Genomic DNA, 17,976 nt, shown 5'->3' with positions numbered 1-17,976 from the left:
CCTAAAAAACATACTGCATAACATGCTTATGGTACCTGGATAACAGAAGAGAACTCGTACTTGAACAGCATGCAATTTCTGTGGTAGGTATACATCACTCCCTTTATTAAGTCAAATGTCTTCATTCCCTTATAACCTGCTGAGAAGACAAGATTTATTGTGTCTCTGTTTGATCACTGATTAGGATATAGTGTGACAAGGGAGAGACGATGACTTAGGTAGGTACTTGGTCATGCTGGATAAAAACACATATCTTTACTACTGGCATTATTCATTTCCCTGTGTCCTCACTAAGAGGACACAATGAAGAGAAGTCTGTGTCTCCAAAGATGCCTTCTTTTTATTGATGATGTTGTGCAGTGTTCTTTGCTTTAATTAACAGAAATGGGAGTTGACATAATGTTTTTTCCTTTCTCTTCATTCAGTTTTAATTCTTCTCCTCCATGGTAATAGTTTAAGCTATGTTCTCAAGATCCTGTAAAGTTATATAGCTTAGTGTAGTACAGCAAAAAGGACACCAGTACTGTTCATTTTAGAAAATGATTTGGTGTAAAGTAGGACATACTTGTTTATTGCCTATTACAGATGCATCAATCAAATCTGAGTCATCCAGCTCATAGGAGTTACAGAGAAGAAATTTGATTAAATAACTTCAGAGGGAAAGAAGATGTAGTAGGAGTAGGAGAGCCTACCTTCTCATACTGGCAATCACATAACCTCTAAAATTTTGCAGAAAATGGTCTGTACTGATTTCTTTGGCTTTCTTATGGTTGAAAAGACTAAAATAGGAGAAAATTCATGTTTTCTGCCAATTTCAGATGTAGGAAACTGAAAATCAAGTTTTGCTTTCTTTTTTGGGGGGGGGGGAAATTGTGGTTGGAAAATGCTTCATGCCTAATTTATATAAATGAGTGAACTTGTGTTTAGCACTGAGTAGCTACTCAAACCAGGGTAAGTTACTTATGTTGTTGTCTGTGTTGTTGTTCATTAAGCAGATAACTGATCTCATGTGTGGATCTCACACAGATGACTTCGATTTTATGCCATGCTGTGTCTCAAGACACCTGATTTGTAATCCTATTCTAAAGTTGTCTTTACCAGGCAAAGGTGTTGTCATGTGTACTTGACACATGCTGACCTCTTCCACTTCTTGCATAATCTAGACAGGAAAAAAACATGCTATTTGCTTGTGACTTGAATTACAAAGTCTAAAAGTGTTCTTTGCTCAACATAGCTATGGTAGTAGATCATCTCTGTAGGTTCATCATAGCACAGAGGCCCATCCATGTCAGATGGCTGCTTCTGTTATCCATGTAGAGTTGCATGGTCTGATAGAGAGGTCCTGAATATTGAGAAGGATGGCATTTGAGAAGCTTGATGCTGGTTTTCAACCAAAGGCTGTCCCATTCTGAAGTGTGTTTGTACTTTTCTTACAATGTGACAATGGCAAGTATTCTGTTCCCAGTAGGTTGGATAAGCTACTTCAGTTGCATTGCATGAATTTCTTTTTTCAGATTTTGAGCATGCAAAAAACTTCTGTGTTCCCCCCCCCTGCATTTAAAAGGAACATTTCAGTATTTTCCACTTGGATGTGAACCTGTTAATGACACTGTCTCGCTCCAATTAATAGGAGGGAGAGGAGGTTCTTTGAAATATGTATGCCCGGTTTGAGATTAAGAAACAACGGTTCAAATGTTGGTCCGACCAGTTTATTACAAATGTTAATAAGGGAGATGAAGAAAGGGGAGGACGGACACTATTACGGATTGGGGTGATGGGGAAGGGAAGGTCCAAGGCTGAAGGGCAAGAGCAGCGAGGCCGGTCTTGGGCAACGAGAGGGTGCAGGTACCAGGTGGGTCCAGGAAGCAGCCGCAGAGTAAGCCTGGGAGGAAGCAGCAGGTCTCAGGTAGCAGGCCCAGGGAAGTCCATCAGCATACGGTCCGTAGTGAGGGATCTGATGGCAGAAAGCTCGAGTCCATCGTGGTGAGGGATCTGATGGCAGAAACCTATCCTCATGGTTGCTGGACCCTCTTTTATCCTCCTTTTTTCCTGTCTACATGACATCCCTGGGTGCTTGAGCAAGTCATGTGCGTACCTCCTGAGGTGGCCATCTTCCTAAAGATAAGTCCACACAAAAGACCATTTCCCAGTCATTATCAGCAGCTTATCCCTCTCTCGTTGCCCCTGGCCTTGTCCATCTGTGCTCCTTAAAGGATTTCACAACCCTTAGCCAGACCTGTCCATCAGTGTCCTCCAGACAGAAGATTTCTCTACCTTTGCCCAGGACTTGCCTGGACTTGTTCCTCAGCAAACTTTGAGTCAATGATATAAAATAATAATTTCTTAGAGACACTTAATCAGGGCTGCTTTATTACACGGCTTCTACTTGAAGCCATACAAGCTAATCGAGTAGCATATAGCAAAGGATGACCAGCCCAATTACACAGGGGGAACACACTCTGTTTATGCCTGTGAGTTGTGCTGGATGTCAGGTCGTTACGGTTTGGACTGGTAGTGCTGGTATTCCTCCATAATTTGATTTTGATGTTGCCTAATGGATAGTCTGTCTCTGACAGCAATTGAGAGTGAGGTATTTTATCTGTAGGCACTGATCCTGTGGAGCCAGAACCCTTCCTGCTAGCTGTTTTCTCTCTTTACTTAAAATTAGAGGGTATAAAAGCGGTTGAAGCTATTGATGCTGGCTTGATTGTCTAATTCTTGTCTACTGTGTATCATTTGCTTACATGTGTAGAACAGAAATGATAGATGAGCTGTACAAATTATACATAGATTCTGAAATAAAGTGTGATATACTGTGGAAGAATATAAAAGTTGAAACATTTTCATAACAGCAAGTCAGTCTCATGATGTACAGATACGCAAGTGCTATTAAAAAGCATGTTTTTCTTCTCTGTCATAGAATCATAGAATCACCAAGGTTGGAAAAGACCCACAGGATCACCCAGTCCAACCATCCACCCATCACCAATAGTTGTCATTAAACCATGTCCCTCAACACAACATCCAAATGTTCCTTGAACACCTCCAGGGACATAATATCTCATAATTACAAGCCTGTTCTATGTGTTTTGTTAAACAGGGCACCTAATTCAATCTTGACTGAATTGGTAGTGTTCAAAATAGAAAAATATATTGGAGCTCATTTCCTAAAAACTTTAGTGTTTATGTGAACTGTCAAAGTTTTAACATCAGGTTGGTACATTATGCTCAGCTCTGCAGTGTTTTTTATGTATTTCAATGAAAATTATTTGAGAAAACTAGATATCAGTGCAGCTAAAGCATATGTGCATGAACTGTCACTGACATAGGTGATGGAGCACATTGAAGTTTTTATTTGTTCACTCTTTTAAATTCTGTACAACAGTAGGAAAACACATGTAACTGATAGCGACAATTAGAAGACATTATGATCCACCCTCTCCTAATAATAGAATACTAGCTGCCAAAAAAGAACAGCAGATTTTTAGAGCAGGCAATTAGTGAAATGCAAGCAAGACATAGCATTCTGTTCTTTAATTTCCTATTTTGCAATTTAAGCTTAATAGCATCCACGGAAAAATATCTTTCTTCCCACAGACTAAATAGGAAGTGTTATGAAGTTTTTCTCTTCATCTTGTTACCCCATTACGCCAACAAGGTGCCAAGGTGTACAAGTAAGTACACTGACATAGTAATTGTGCACTGTCAGTTTTCCCTAGGAGATAAACTGTGGCCTTAAATAAATCTCCCTGAACTGAGATGCTAAAAAATAATGGCTTGTATAGTAATGGACATGTTGCTGGTATTCCTTTAGGATCTTTTATTTTTATTTTCGCTTACATAATACCAACAGATTTTAAATTTGCACCCAAGTTTTCTTAGTTTTCATTTTCTCTTCATATAGCTGCTGTAGATATTGCTGGGGATCCATTATCACCATTTAATGCTGTCTGAAGTAGACTTACTGGTCAAATACATTTTTACAAGGCAGTTTGTTTGTTTGTTTGTTTGTTTGTTTGTTTAAGAATGCAACAAGATGTCTTTACATTGCTAATCGTTACTAATTGGAAGTTGAGGAGGAAATTATATTGGAAGAATAAAAACTGATGGTCAGAAGCTGGGTATGAACAATTTTAACTTTTTCCTAACATTTGGCTTTGAAAAGCATTCCACTTCTTAAGTAATCATGTATTAAAGGATAGGTTTATAGGTTTCAAGTTGATACACTTTCATCCTCTGCTTCATGGGGAAAGTTGTCAGTTGCTGTGAACACTTTTTAAAATAAAAAAAGGAAAGAAAAAAACAATAAAATAAAACCAGCCTACCAGTTATGTTCCTCTCTCTGTGTAAAACACTGTGCTTGTGAAACTGCAGGCTTTAATTAAGGTGGATTTTTAGGATAGCATTACCTCTATTGTCTTAAGTCTCAGAGGCAGAAAAGTGAGATTGGGCAGACCAGCCTGCCACATCACCCTTCCTCACTCATGTCGTGCTCCTTAATTTGTCTGGGCACTTTGTCAAATAAGAGCAGGGAAATAATACCAATTTACCACCTGTCAGCAGGCTGGGGATCATGTTCTGATTTTGATCAAATTTGACTACCTTCTAACTCAATAAAATACTGGGGATGCTACTTGTTTGAAGAGTTGCTGACTCTCATAGAGGACAGTGGAATAGGAGTTTAATAGTTAATTAGGAGCAGGATTCTACTTTACAAAGCTAAAGTGGCCTAAATTAACCACTCAGGGAGAAAGAGGCAACTGTATAAACCTATTTAGAGACTGCTGAGGAGCTGGGTTGGCAATGTAGAAATAGCTTTTCCAACTGTAAGTTACATTCTGAGTTATTTCTAACCTGAATTTCATGGAAAGAAACCTGAATTTCATCCAGTTTATTCCATGACATTATCTCACATCCCATATGCGTAAAGTATGATTTAAATATAGTTGTAACCTGAAAAGAATGAGCAAAAAACCTAACTCAGAGATTGGAAAGCACTGTGCTCCTTGCTGCTGAGCAGGAATTAAAGCTGCAATTGAACGGCTGTGCTGCTCACACAATCCTGCATGGAGAGTGTGCTCTCCTCCTCACCGCTTTCATGTTCTTTAACCCAGACACGTGCTTTGACATAATTCTTCCATTTATCTAGGCTCATAGTCTGTTCCTCTTACTATTATCTGAAAACAGCCCTTTTTTTCCAGCTTCTTTGCTTTAGAACCAACAGCAGCAAAATAAACTGTGCATCTGCTTACCTTTATACAGCACCTTGTAGTTGCACTGCCTTGCTCAGTGTTGCAGAATTACTGATCTGGCATGAACTACGTCCAGGCGGTGCTAAGTATTGACGGTCTTGGTGTTGAATGGCTATGCATCCCTGGAGATCCCTCCCTGCACCCAGGTGGGTGCTACTGGCTGAGAAGCTGGGGTAATGGGATCCATGGCTGCCTAGGAGAAACCATCTGTAAAGAGCTGAAAGGGTGGCTAATTATGATAGAACAGCTGTCATCTTGCCAGAGTGCTGAACACTGTGCTGCCTGTAGAAAAGAGGAAAGATGAAACTGACAAAAAGGGGGGTGGGGAGGAAAAAAAAGAAAGAAAACAGGGAGAGAAAAATGGTAGAAGATATTGAAGCAACTTGAACAAATATGCATGCACATATTCATGTGAATAATCTCCAAGTGTGAGGGTTCCTGAGAGTGCCTACATACCTTTCAATAGAAACCCAAGAAAACTGTCCCATTTAAGTTTTTCTATCTCCAGATTAATTCTTCATGCACAGTTTACCTTGCTTGGCTGAATGTATTCAAAGGACTGTGATAGCAAAGTCTTCTCTCCTTGCTAATGCTTCTTTTCATACCTTTAAGATGGTGATGCACAAGAGTAATGGCCAGAGTCTGAAACTGGAGAGAATGGTGACATGCATAACTCAGAATGAATCTGTTTGTAACGCTGCCTTACTGTGGGATTTCCAAAGCATAGTATTGAAAAAAGGTGTAGTAGTGCTCCTTGAGCCGTTTGATTCCTCAATCAGAAACATGAATTTGTCTTAATCTGTTGCAAAATTGACTAAGCATTTCACCTGCAAATTGTTTTCCATCTTGGGAAGTTTAATGTTGGGTATGTTTATAACAAAGAAAGAAGTGAAAAAATGTGCAACTAAAATGTGATTTAAACAGGCAGGTTTAATAACTTTAAGAATTGCTGCATTATTTTGATCACAAAGAAAATGTGAGCTGTTGTCCACAGACAAGTAACTTAATATAGTCACACCATGCTGTAATCAACACTTGAGTGGTTTGTCGGATTTCATATATTTTCTCAAGGGTGAGATACTCTTTTCTTATGGAGACTTTCCAGTGAACTAAGCCAAGCACTGGCTTTCTTTCAGCGTTAATCATGTAAATACTTTTTTAACTATCACTTATTTTGTTGATGGCTAGACCAATCAATCGTATCATAAATGTGTCATTATTTGTCCTTTTTATAATGTGACATTTTTAGTAACTGAATACACATCTTAGCCTTGTGTGGATTTGTATTTATATCTCTGTTAATGTTTGAACATCACAAATGTGTGTTCTGATGGATCTTTTGAAAACAGTTTTTTTTTTTTTTTTTAATTCAATCTGTTTATTGAGGCTCTTGATTGGCAGAGTAACTGCCAGACACTGAAAATGAAGGTATTAAAATACTTTGCTTGGATAGAATTAGTCAATACTGTAACTCAAAGAAAATCACTGAAGATACTGCTTCTTTTCAAAATAATTACAAAACAAATTCTAGTTGAGCTGTACATGGTTTCTTCCTTTTCATTTAATCTTCCCATCATTTTCCCATGGAAATTTGTTAAAATAAAACCTTAGTGTAGAAGGTTTCAGTTCTACTGTTTTTCTGTTTATTAGAGTAATTAATTATTGACTCAGCAGTTCTTATCAACTTTTGTTTAGCAATTAAATAAATTTACATCTGTGGAAGAAGTGATTTGCTTTTCCCTCAGCCAGATGTTTGGAATTGGTAACATTTGAAAGCAGATATATAGGGTGTTTTCCTGTGACACAGCAAATCACATTCAGTCTGCTTCAGCCAATTCCTAATGCTCTTAAGGGCAGTAAAGTCAATTTGACAACTTTAGATTGTGCTTTTGGGAAATTCTCTCTCCCTATTTTTAGATATGTATGGATCTTTTGTCTAAAGTGAACATGGTCTGAATATTTTAATACAGCTTAGTACACAAGCTCTTCAGCTGCATGCTAATTTTAAAGCCACATCTGACTATTTAGCAGCCTACTTAGAACTAAGAATTGAAAAATATTGTGACAGTAAAGTAGCTTAAATTTTGACGTCATTTTCTACAGTGACGTGAATGATTGCTTATTGGACCTCACTGCAACCTTGAGGTGCTTTGTCTAGTCAGTCAGTTTTTCTTGGTATTGAACAGACAATGAAAAATAATCAGTTAAATATTTGATTCAGAAATTCAGCGTAAACAATTCAGCACAAACAATTGTCTAAAACTACATTTTCTAGTCCTTCCTTCGTTATCTCAATAAGGAATTTGTTGCCTTGTTTAAAAGTTTTAAAAGTTATAGTTCCAGGTGAACCACGAGTCTGGTCCTATGGATTTCCGTCCAGTTTCTCCAGAAGTTTTCCTCTGATGTGAAGTATATCATGAGTCACTAGAGGTAATGATTGTGTCATTCAGATTTAGAAAAATTTAGACTAGAATTAGATTGTCATCTGAGCAGTATAAAATAATTCTTCACCAATGTAAAAAAATTTTTTTGATGAAATCATAAAAAAGCTCTGGCTTGGATACTTAAAGCTTGAGTTTCAGGATTATTATGCATGCTTGAGGAGATTCATTTTCCTTTATTTCTCCTTTTTTGATCTTTGACAGTAAGCTTTTTTCAACAGCATTGCATCTCTAGCTCTGTTTTTCAGTGCTAAATATACTTTAAAAACTAGTAATGTATTACTCATTATGCATGCTAAGTCTGTGTGAAAGGAGAGGAAGGGGAAAAAGAAAATACCTAGAGAGAGAAGGGGTAATCAACTTCATGTCCCTTAATGTTTTTTTTTTTTTTTTCCTATACCTTGCGATTTCTGCTAGCTGCTGCTGTCTGGAAAACCAATGCCAAAAGCTCAGCTGTGATGCTTTCCATGACTACCATCTCTTAGACTAAGCAGTGTTAAAACTGTAGAAATGATAGGGCTGACTGTTGCCTAGACTTTCTGAATTGGCTGCTGCACAGTTTGTGGTGGAAGCTCAGTACTGTTAGCTTCTTGTCTGTATGCACTCTTGTCATCTCCAATACTGGGGAGAATCACTCTGCTGAAAATGAAATAAGATCAGTGCACCTCCTACCTTGCAAGAAAATGTATCTCTGAATTCTAAGACAAAGTATATTCAATGTAATGTCTCCTTAGCTGTTGAATGATGGTTTTATTAATTCTATGGGCAAGTATTTTTTGGTTTGCTGTATTTTCATATTTTTACTTATGAAGAGAAGGGCTGTTCCTCACAGAAACCATGACTTAGAACTATTTCTGGTCAATTTAAGCAGTTTAGGACTGAGGGCATTTTCACTGGAAATCATAACGTCTGATATTTTCTCTCAAGACATTCTGAAGACTTATAAGCCTTCAGCTGGCCATAGCCTGGTTGGTTTTGTTTTTTTGTTTTTTTCCATTTGTATATAAATTTTCGTCTGTGCAGTATTCCAGTTCATTAGCAGAATAGGTAGAGATACTGTTTCAGGGCACGACTCTCTCCTTTTTTTCTGAATATTTTGTGGTTGCAAATATGATTTTGGAATACAGAGATTCAAATCCATTAAGTATTTTTTAACTTCTTCACATTTCTGATGAGTAAATTTAATCGAACCACGGTTTATTTTTAAAATGAGCTACAAATGCACTTGAATGTCCTCTGGGTGTTTTTTTTTTTTTTCTTTTTTCACACTAAGAAATCGTCTCTCAGATATTTATTCTGCAGCTTCTTTTCGTCACCCACATTTTTATTTGGCAGTGGAGGCGAAAGGTCAGAGCTGTTGCAAAAACTGTTGCAGAATCTGTATCTTTGAGTATATTCCTGTAGTGGAAGATACAAAACAGAGGAGACTTCAATGAAGATTTTTAAGCAGATTTGTGCAATTAAACATTCCAAAATATACACCCTTATTTCTTTTTATTTCTACGGTTTGAAATGAAAGAGAGAAAAACAGTTTTTTAACTAACCAAATCTAAGAAGTTTTAACAGGATATTTTGTAAGGTCACCCCAGACGAAACTTAAAGTACACAAAGTTGTTGCTTCAAGTTCATTCCCTATTAAACATCTTTAACTATAGTGGTTGTGCCTTCTTTTACAAAAGGAAACAAACCCAAGAAAATCCTCTGCATTACCTGCAGATGTCTTGAAAGCTAATGGGAGGCCTGGCATTCCTCTGCCCCCACAGCGGGATGGGCTTGTGGTGGGGTTGGCCAGAGGTGTTGGCTATGCTAGCTTACGGCCTTGCCAAACCAAAACCTGTTCATGGTGCTGGCTGTAGTGCCTAATGGATATGGCATTCACACAGCATTGGAGCATCACAGGTATATGTGGTGATTATACAGGTATATATGGAGTGAGTGTCTTGTGACACACACAGGAAGGGCACTGCCCCAGCCCTGACATAAAATCAACTTGATGTCAGCAGATTTGTGCTCCCCATTATGATACTAAGCAGTGCTATCTGAAGTGTCCATCTCTTCCCAAAAATTGGGCAGGGAGCCCAGACGCGCATTAAGCACTGGACGGCAAGATGTCAAAATATGCAACCGAGGGGCTATTAGACCTGTTCTCCAGCTCCTAGCCACTGTTAGCAGTGAAATCTTGCCTGTGTTTAGAAGAACTAAGGCGTATGACCTGGAGGGAATGAAAACATGAAGCTCACTTAATTCTGTCTTACAGTATTTTGTATTCAGGGTTCCGGTCTGTTGAACTCAACTAAGTTCAGTAAGACTGCACAGATGAAAATTGGAGAATTTTTCACATTACAGAAATTACTGGGAACTCTTGAATCTAATCAAGATTTACCTTGGTGACCTGCTTCGTTCATTTGCAAGAGGAAACACAGATATGTCTGCTGAAAAGCTCATTTAAATTTGAAACAGAAGGACAAAGCTAACCTTTTTTTTTTTTTTTTTTTTTTTTTTTTTAAAGTTGCTCTTGTTTTTAAGTAAAATGCCAAGCTGGTAACTAGCATGGTCTGTTCCAGTTCTCAGATACTACCATAGCCTTGCAGTGATACTGCTGCCATTCAGTTACCTTAGATGTTCTCACCGTGCTTTCAAAGAAGCAGATAAAGAATGATTTAGGTCAGATTCTGGCTCTTCATATTGATTTCCATGGCCAATCAAGTATTTGTACTTGAAATACGGCTTTTTACATTATACTTTATGTGCTTTAGAAGAATTTCTATGTATTTCTTAGATGTGAGGAGAAAATTTAATTTGCTCAGTGTTGGTGGTGGTGAGCACTACTGTGGAGGTAGAAGAAAATCAATTATTTTATCTCTTAAATAAGTAGAAGTGTATCAAAATCTTCAGATGATTTAGCCCATCATTAGATTTACAGTTTTCTTAACTAGCCATAGCAAGCAGAAAAAAAAAAATTCTACTAAGGAATAAAGCACATCTTAATAAGGCTTTTCTGCCTAAGTTCTCAGTGTGAAGTTTTAAGAAAATGCATGAAAACCATATCTCTGAAGGAGCTTGGTAACTTAAATTATCTCCAGTTGGCACTGCAATGATATAATCTATCAGTAATCAAAGAAAAATAATGAGTGCTCTAAGACTGACCAGACCTGATGCCCTGATAACTGATTCACCGTCAGTATAAAAACAAATACTGAGCCAAAGTGGCTCAGAAAAATGAGGTGTTATATTCAAAAGGCTAAGGTAAAGTCTACATACCTTCAGAACAGTGCATAATGTTGCATGTCTTATGCATTTCTTTGAAATCTATTTCTGTTCTAGGTATCGGTATTACAATTCATCGTGCACTCTTTGCTAGTTCGTTAAAATGTTGTTCTCTCACTGTTATCCATACTGCATACACTGACATCAGTAGAGACTGCTGCTCTATTTGCTGGAAGTTAGTATTTCTTTTGCTTTAAAAAAAAAAAAACAAAAAACTGGAGTTCAGTTTTAAATGCAATTTTTATCAGATAAAACAGAATGACTCCTTTGGAACATATGGATAGATCATATATAGATCATAAAATCATAGAACAGATAGAAGATAATCAAGTCTAGCTGGTTTGGGACCTCTCTTCTGACCCTGGGTCATTTTGCCTGTCCCGTGTACCCGCAGCTCCCCGAAAATGACATCTTTTCTTGGTTCCCAATGTGCTACATCTCTGCTTATTTCTTTGAAGGGAAGAAGTACAAGCTATCTCAAACTGGACTTCCAAATGTGAGATTTCTGAAATTGATAGACAGCTGAAGATTCCCCATCCTACACAGCTGTTTGTTTGCTGTGGTGTCCTTGACATTAAAAAAAATCCAACAACATGTATTGTAATATACAAGGTTATATTGTCCTGTCTAAACCAGTTCCTAGACAATCAGCAGTTTTTAAATTGGAAACCAGTTGGGGTTTGGCATTCTCCAATTAATGCAGATTGGTTTATAACCTTGACATAGTTGATAGGTATTCAGAATGATACCTAATATAATCCAATGCCTGTATTTAATTGTTGCTATTGATTTCTCTGGTGCTACAGCACCATTCTTCTACTGTTTAAATTTATCAGTGTTCTATGCATTTTAGGTAAGAGTTGGTGAGAACCTACACTGGCAAAAAAGATCCCTCAAATATTATTTTCCCTTGTAGTGCGGATTAGCCATCACAAGTCATTGATCCAGCAGTATTCACACGTCTATATCCTTTTATCCTGTTTATTCCTGTTAGATCAGTGAGGCTGAAGCAATCTCTATGGCTGATAGGGAGCATGTCTTTAAGAACTTAACTAATCTGTTGGAGATGAGCTCTTTTTGATGCTCTGCTCGTCTTGCTTCCTTGCGCCCATGCCAAGTCCAGTGTTAAATGAACCCCACATCTACTGTGGATTTGAGATTACTGTGGTTTTTAGCCAATTAGATTCTGACTCTGCACCTATTCTATTTATATTTCTCTGAGAACTTTGTAATGCTTTCCAGTTAAATATTGTTTCAAAAGTGTTATTTCTCAAGTTAGTTTGAAAAAACAAAAAAAACAAAAAAACTTTTTTCCTTCAGAAATTGTGGTGTGTGACATGTAGTGTCTTATTTTGGCATGGTTTCCTATTATTTGCTAAGCACACTTTAAAGAAATTCCAGTTTTTTAATGTGAAATACTCAGTTCTTCATTATTGTTTCCTACGTTATCAGTTTGGAGCATTTGACTGACTTCTAGGTTTCAGGGCCACAATGTGGGATACTTTGACGACAGTCTTGAAAGTGAATGTATCGAATTTCAAAGTGAAGACAAGTTTCAAATACCTGTAGTAACCTGTATTTCTGAGGGGACCTGTCATATTCCATGTACTATTTTGGAAAAAGCTCTGAGTTTTCCAACAAAGCAAAGTTTTATTTGTCTACGTTCATTTTTCATCATAATGTCTTGAATTGAGTGATCTTCTATATTCAAGGTGCAGTTATGACTGAGTTTGTAGGGAGGAAGAGGATTCTGGGAAACACCGTAGAGTGGGAGAGTTCACTCATAGGATTTCCTTCAAGCTGCTTCATAGTGTGAATTTTTCCTTTCAATTTCATGAGTGATATGAAAATAAAATGACAAATGCAACAGTCTTGGGTAGCTATAAGGCAAGAGAACATCCGTTTCTTGGAAGAACAAGTTTAAATTATGTAATGTTTCAGTCCATGATGAGTGTCTTGAGTTCCATGTATTCTGTCTGCCATTTTGGAGAATGAAGTAAGGCAGTTGCTGTAACGTGTGGAAGGAAAATTCCACTGCTAAAGTCTTGCATATTTCTTACCCATTAGTAGGGATTTCGTTTTCTGGTCTTCTATTTTTTTTCTGTACAACAGACAATTTGCATAATAAAAGTAGCAGTGTCTGACCTTGTGTTGCAACACACAAGTGGCATACCAATTTTGCCTTAATTTTGACAGTGTCACATTAGGAATGTAGCATAATTAGAGCTGGCATTTTCTGCCAATATAAGCTTTCAACAAAGGATGCCAGTTAATGGGCACCAACACTAGTACTGAAAAAAAAAATTAGAAAGCTACTAATGACAGCTCTCTGGTGAGGAAAAACCTACTCAGATCTGAGTATTTTTGATTGAAGTAAAGGAAGAGGGAGGAAGAAGGGTGCCAAAAAAAAAAAAAAACAAAAAAAAACCAGCATCCAGAAAGTGAGAGAAGTCATGTTGAATTCAGGAGAACCAAATAAATTACCCACCTGGCACATTTCTGTGATTCCCGGTGGACAGTCCGTGTTACCAGATTACTGTCTGCCCTCTTTTTGATCCATGGAAGAAGTTCCATTCTGTTCAGCAGGCAACTGTAATAATTCTTCTGTTCTGCTAGGTAAGTTGTCTGACTTCCGGGCTCCTTGGTGAGAAATGCCTCACTGTTTTTTGTTATTTATTTATTTATTTAGTTAGTTAGTTAGTTAGTTAGTTATTGCAAACATGTTGGACCTGCTATGGTGCACACAGAAATGTGTCAGTGCTTTGTTTGATATGCGTTGGGGATGAAAAGAGCCTTTCATGTTCATTCCTGAAGAGAAGCAGATAGGTAGATTTTATTTCTGTATCCCTTTTCAGAATTTCAGTATAAAATTCAAGCTACTATTTTTAATATTTTTCTGCATTGGTATTTCCATCTCATTTCCACTGAATATTAATTTTAGTCCTTTGGCCTTCCTGAGCCTTGCCAGTTGTCACATTACTTAAAGGTGTTTCTAACCACCAGCTAGAGAAGAGGTGGAAGCAGTTGCTTTTTAAGTGTTGGCAGCTGGTGGCTAATGGAAAGATGATATTAACAATGCTATAAAACAGCTGCTCGTTGCTGGGAAAATAGTTGATGTTGATGCACTGCAATAATTCTATTCCTCTTTCTTATTAGTGAACTCTGTGAAGTGACCAGACTTTTTGGTCTATGTGGTAATGGAACGTTCCTTGCTAATAGCCAAGCAAATTGATGTCCGGATGAATTTAATCATTGTATTTCCGGAATTGTTTTGGAGATAACACAACAGTTCCACAGAGTGAGATATTTTTTGATTGCTGTGAAAGGTGAGTTATAGAGGGAAAATATATACATGCAGCTTTTCAGATTCAGAGAAAAGTCTGCTTTCTTTAGCGAGAAAAAAATAGAAAGTTCAGAAACTGGCTTAATATAGGGAAACATATCTTCTGCAATAGGAAAAATGACACACAGAAACACAATTCTTCTGGCAGCTTTGACTTTTCCGTTTTTCTTTCTATTCATAATTCATACCTCTATCCTCTCTTCCCCATTATTGCTTTCTTTTCTGCCATTATTCTTGTAGGTGTCAGTGCAATAGGATCATCTACTTATCCTGGAAAAATAAATTAATAAATCAATAAACAAATTATTGGAATTTATTTATCTTCATTTATCTGCAATTAAGGGCCATATAAAATACATGTCTATATATATACATATGAGAGCCATATATGTTGTATATATTTTGTGTTTTGTGTATTTGTGTGGGGCAACACAACCATGAGGGAAGACAATATGGTAGCAATTAATTTAGGACTCTTTGAAAATGATCAAATTTCCAGTGAAGACCGGGGGTTAGTTCTTCGTTCAGTTTATTCTCAAATTATTCCCATTCACTTTTCAAAGCCATTGGTTTTTGTATTAGGATGAGGATGTCAAAGGAACCGTAATGAATACAGGAGTGCATTGTTTTTTTGTTCAGAATTTGGCTTTGAGATCACACCTACAGTTGCATGGCAGTCTCTTGTTCAGCAGTTCTATTTTGTGAAGGGTTTTGTTTTTTTGGCATTTTTTCTTTGCTTCAGTAAAGTAGAAAATAACGTACTATTCATTTTACCTACAGGAAGAGTTACAAATATTATTCAAATAGAATATTTAGTGTGCCAGAAAACATTTTGATTTCACTTTTATTGTTCATAATTATTTATAGAGTTGTTACAATTTTAGTTTTACTAGTGAGACAGGATACTTCAGCAGTGTAAACTTCCTCCTTACTCCTCTTCCTCCAGAAAATGTTGGAAAAAGTGCTGTACTTTCATTTCCTAAGAAATGCTTCCCAATATGAGACAATTTTGTACTTTTTTTTCATCAGATCTACTACTGAGTCACTTACAATTATATAAACCATAACAGATTTTTATGCAGACTGAGATTGGTGAGCATGCATTTGCTGCAATACTGTGACTCATTTTCAGGAACGGCCAAAACCATTATAACGCTTGGAACAGCTCGATGCTGCCTGCCTTTTACTTTTCAATTACAGCATACATTATTTAATACTTTTCTGATCTTAATGTCTATATGCCTTCTTTGTTCTTTGCAACAGAAAGGCTAGCAATATGGAAAGACCAACATTTACCACAGAAATTATATTCAGAGAGACCTGTGATGCTGAATATTTGTGTCCTTAATTGTCCCAAGGAGTTTGTTGCTTACAGATATCTGAGCATGTATATCAGTAATCTGATATGGGAATCTGCTATTTGAAGTCTTGAGTGTTTGAATGAGTATGGTTAAGAAAATATTGGTGTTTCACTTCATTCATTTTCAGAAGAGATTATTCATTTCCTCAGTTCCAGAAACTCCTTTTTTGTTTTCCAGTTATGCACCCTTTCAGAAAAAGAATTATCAGGGCCATTAATATTATTAACAGGGAGATAAAATTAACGATTTTCATACCTAAGACTTAGCATTATCAAGTGCTACTCATTAATTTTTATCTTTTATCCAGAATACCTTCTTCAAGGTCCCGTTTCTCTCTATGGCGAATGGGGAAAATAAAGCATTTCAGGACAGGATTCAAAGCAGTCCTGAAACCAAGCCCCCAAATGCATACATTCTCTTTTCCCAGATTCAGATGAGTAAAAAGTACAAAACACAGAGGATGGAGCAGGGCAGGATTCTGCCCTTCTATGTGATCACATATGTCTTGTGAGATGAAGGCAGATCTCTTAGCCTGAAAACGGGACCCACATCCAAAATTATGGAATCAGGATAAATCATGAATCTGTTAAGCTATTAGATAAAAAGGTAGGTATATCTTTATTAAAAACAGTGACACTGATAGTCACATTTTAGATCTCTGAAGAGCTGACTCCTGATGGTTTGTATTAGATAATCTGAGAAGACCTATCAAAGTGGCCTTTTGAGAATTCAGAGAAGAAATAGATAGCATTTATTTTAAATACTCAAAATGCTTCAAATTGAAAGTCAGCATTAAGCTGTACGGGCTTTCACAGAACCTCACATATCTTGGTATTTTAATGTCACCTTCAAATAATCTAAAGACATAGGCAGCAGCTTTAGTGGGACTTTATCTGTCATAAATTTATACTACAGTTTGAGTTTTATATTTTGTTTGTAACAACACTGAATTTTATTTCATGTAAAGCAACAATCTTGCCACCCAATGACTATCCATTTTTTTTTCTGAGATGTGCTCTCTGCTCTGCTGCTAATTTTGACTTAATAAAAATAACACTGGAAAAGATTTCAGACGGGAAAACTAAGGTCTGTGTTTAGATAAGTCAAATGGTATACTTGTTAACATGCAGCTTCCATATTCATGTGCTTTGCTTTACATTAGGTATACCATCATGAAGATGTTATTTTCTCACTGTCCTTTAAATTTTGTTTGAACATGGTGTCTGTGTGGACCAAGAGGTCATGCTGTTGTTTGAGTAATGTTCTGACAGTGGACAAAAAAATCTCCACGTATTAGGGAAGAGTGTCTCAAAGATGCACATACATAACCAGAAGTATTGCTCTTAATCCTGTTCTGGATCTGTCCAGGTCAGATAAATGCTGCAGGGGCAGGTAATCCTCCCTTCAGACAGTCTGAGCTCCTGGACTCCTTCCAGCCCAGGATTCCAGGTGTATTATGAGAAATGTGTCCTCAGCTCAAGCTTTGAATTTACATCTTTGTCTCTTTTTGCCATTAATCCTTGTTTGAGTTAGAATCTTCATGCCTTCAGCTGTCTTAAATTATTTTTTTCACTATTATTATACATAAAGAAAATTTATTTTTTTATAACATGGTGTGCTTTTTTCCCCCCATTTTCCTTTACTTTTTATTTCCCTTTCACCAGGATATTCCTTGCAGTGTAAAGCTAGTGCCAACATTAGCTTGTCTTACTGCTATGTTTTGCACAAGCTCTATGAATGTGACATCTCTCTTCGCAATGAGACTGTAGGACAGGATGAAGCATATGATCTTCAGCTTACAATTGATAAGAGTCAGTGTGAGAGGGTAAGCCTATTTGTCTGTGTCTGTAAAGAGTTTTTTCAAAACGGACCAGTTACTGGTTGTAAGATCTTTTTTTAGAAGTTCAATATTCATTTAACATTGAGCTCTATTCACTTCTCTATTAAGCTGCTAAGCTAATCCTGAAATGCAGTTAACTAAAGATTGATATATTCTAATTAATAAAATTGAAGCTGTTCATGAAGATAGCAACATGAAAGCTATGGGGAAAATGCCTTGCCTTGATTTCTCCACAGTAAGCAATTTGATATCATTGTACATTTAATATATACAGCCAGATTTTGTCACATCCATTACTTCAGTCATGAACTTCATCATTCGTCAGTTTTCCAGTAACTGGAATAGAATCTTTATGTTTTGATCTTGTGGACGAGCAAGTGAAATGGATATGAGCATACTCATCAGTACCTTCGCGGAAATAACTTAAAAAGTTACATTAGCTCATTAAGAGCTATTGGAGAGAATCATATTA

The 17,976-nt window shown here is 36.9% G+C and overlaps 1 protein-coding gene and 1 long non-coding RNA gene across 2 annotated transcripts in view; one reads left to right on the top strand and one right to left on the bottom strand.

Annotated features, from left to right (window-relative positions):
* Positions 1-17,976, top strand: part of HCN1 (hyperpolarization activated cyclic nucleotide gated potassium channel 1) — a 198,453-nt gene that overhangs the window by 27,672 nt on the left and 152,805 nt on the right. The window lies entirely within an intron of this gene.
* On the bottom strand, positions 547-5,872 carry LOC124417540. The gene is made up of 3 exons (XR_006932491.1): positions 5,785-5,872; positions 5,253-5,445; positions 547-2,115 (listed from the first exon to the last, which is right to left on the bottom strand). It is a non-coding gene; the product is annotated as an uncharacterized LOC124417540 (long non-coding RNA).

The sequence above is a fragment of the Gallus gallus genome, chromosome Z (assembly GCF_016699485.2).
Source record: "Gallus gallus isolate bGalGal1 chromosome Z, bGalGal1.mat.broiler.GRCg7b, whole genome shotgun sequence".
Classification (NCBI taxonomy): Eukaryota; Metazoa; Chordata; class Aves; order Galliformes; family Phasianidae; genus Gallus; species Gallus gallus.
The sequence above is the reverse complement of the archived record's forward strand: the minus strand, read 5'-3'. Positions and strand labels throughout refer to the sequence as shown.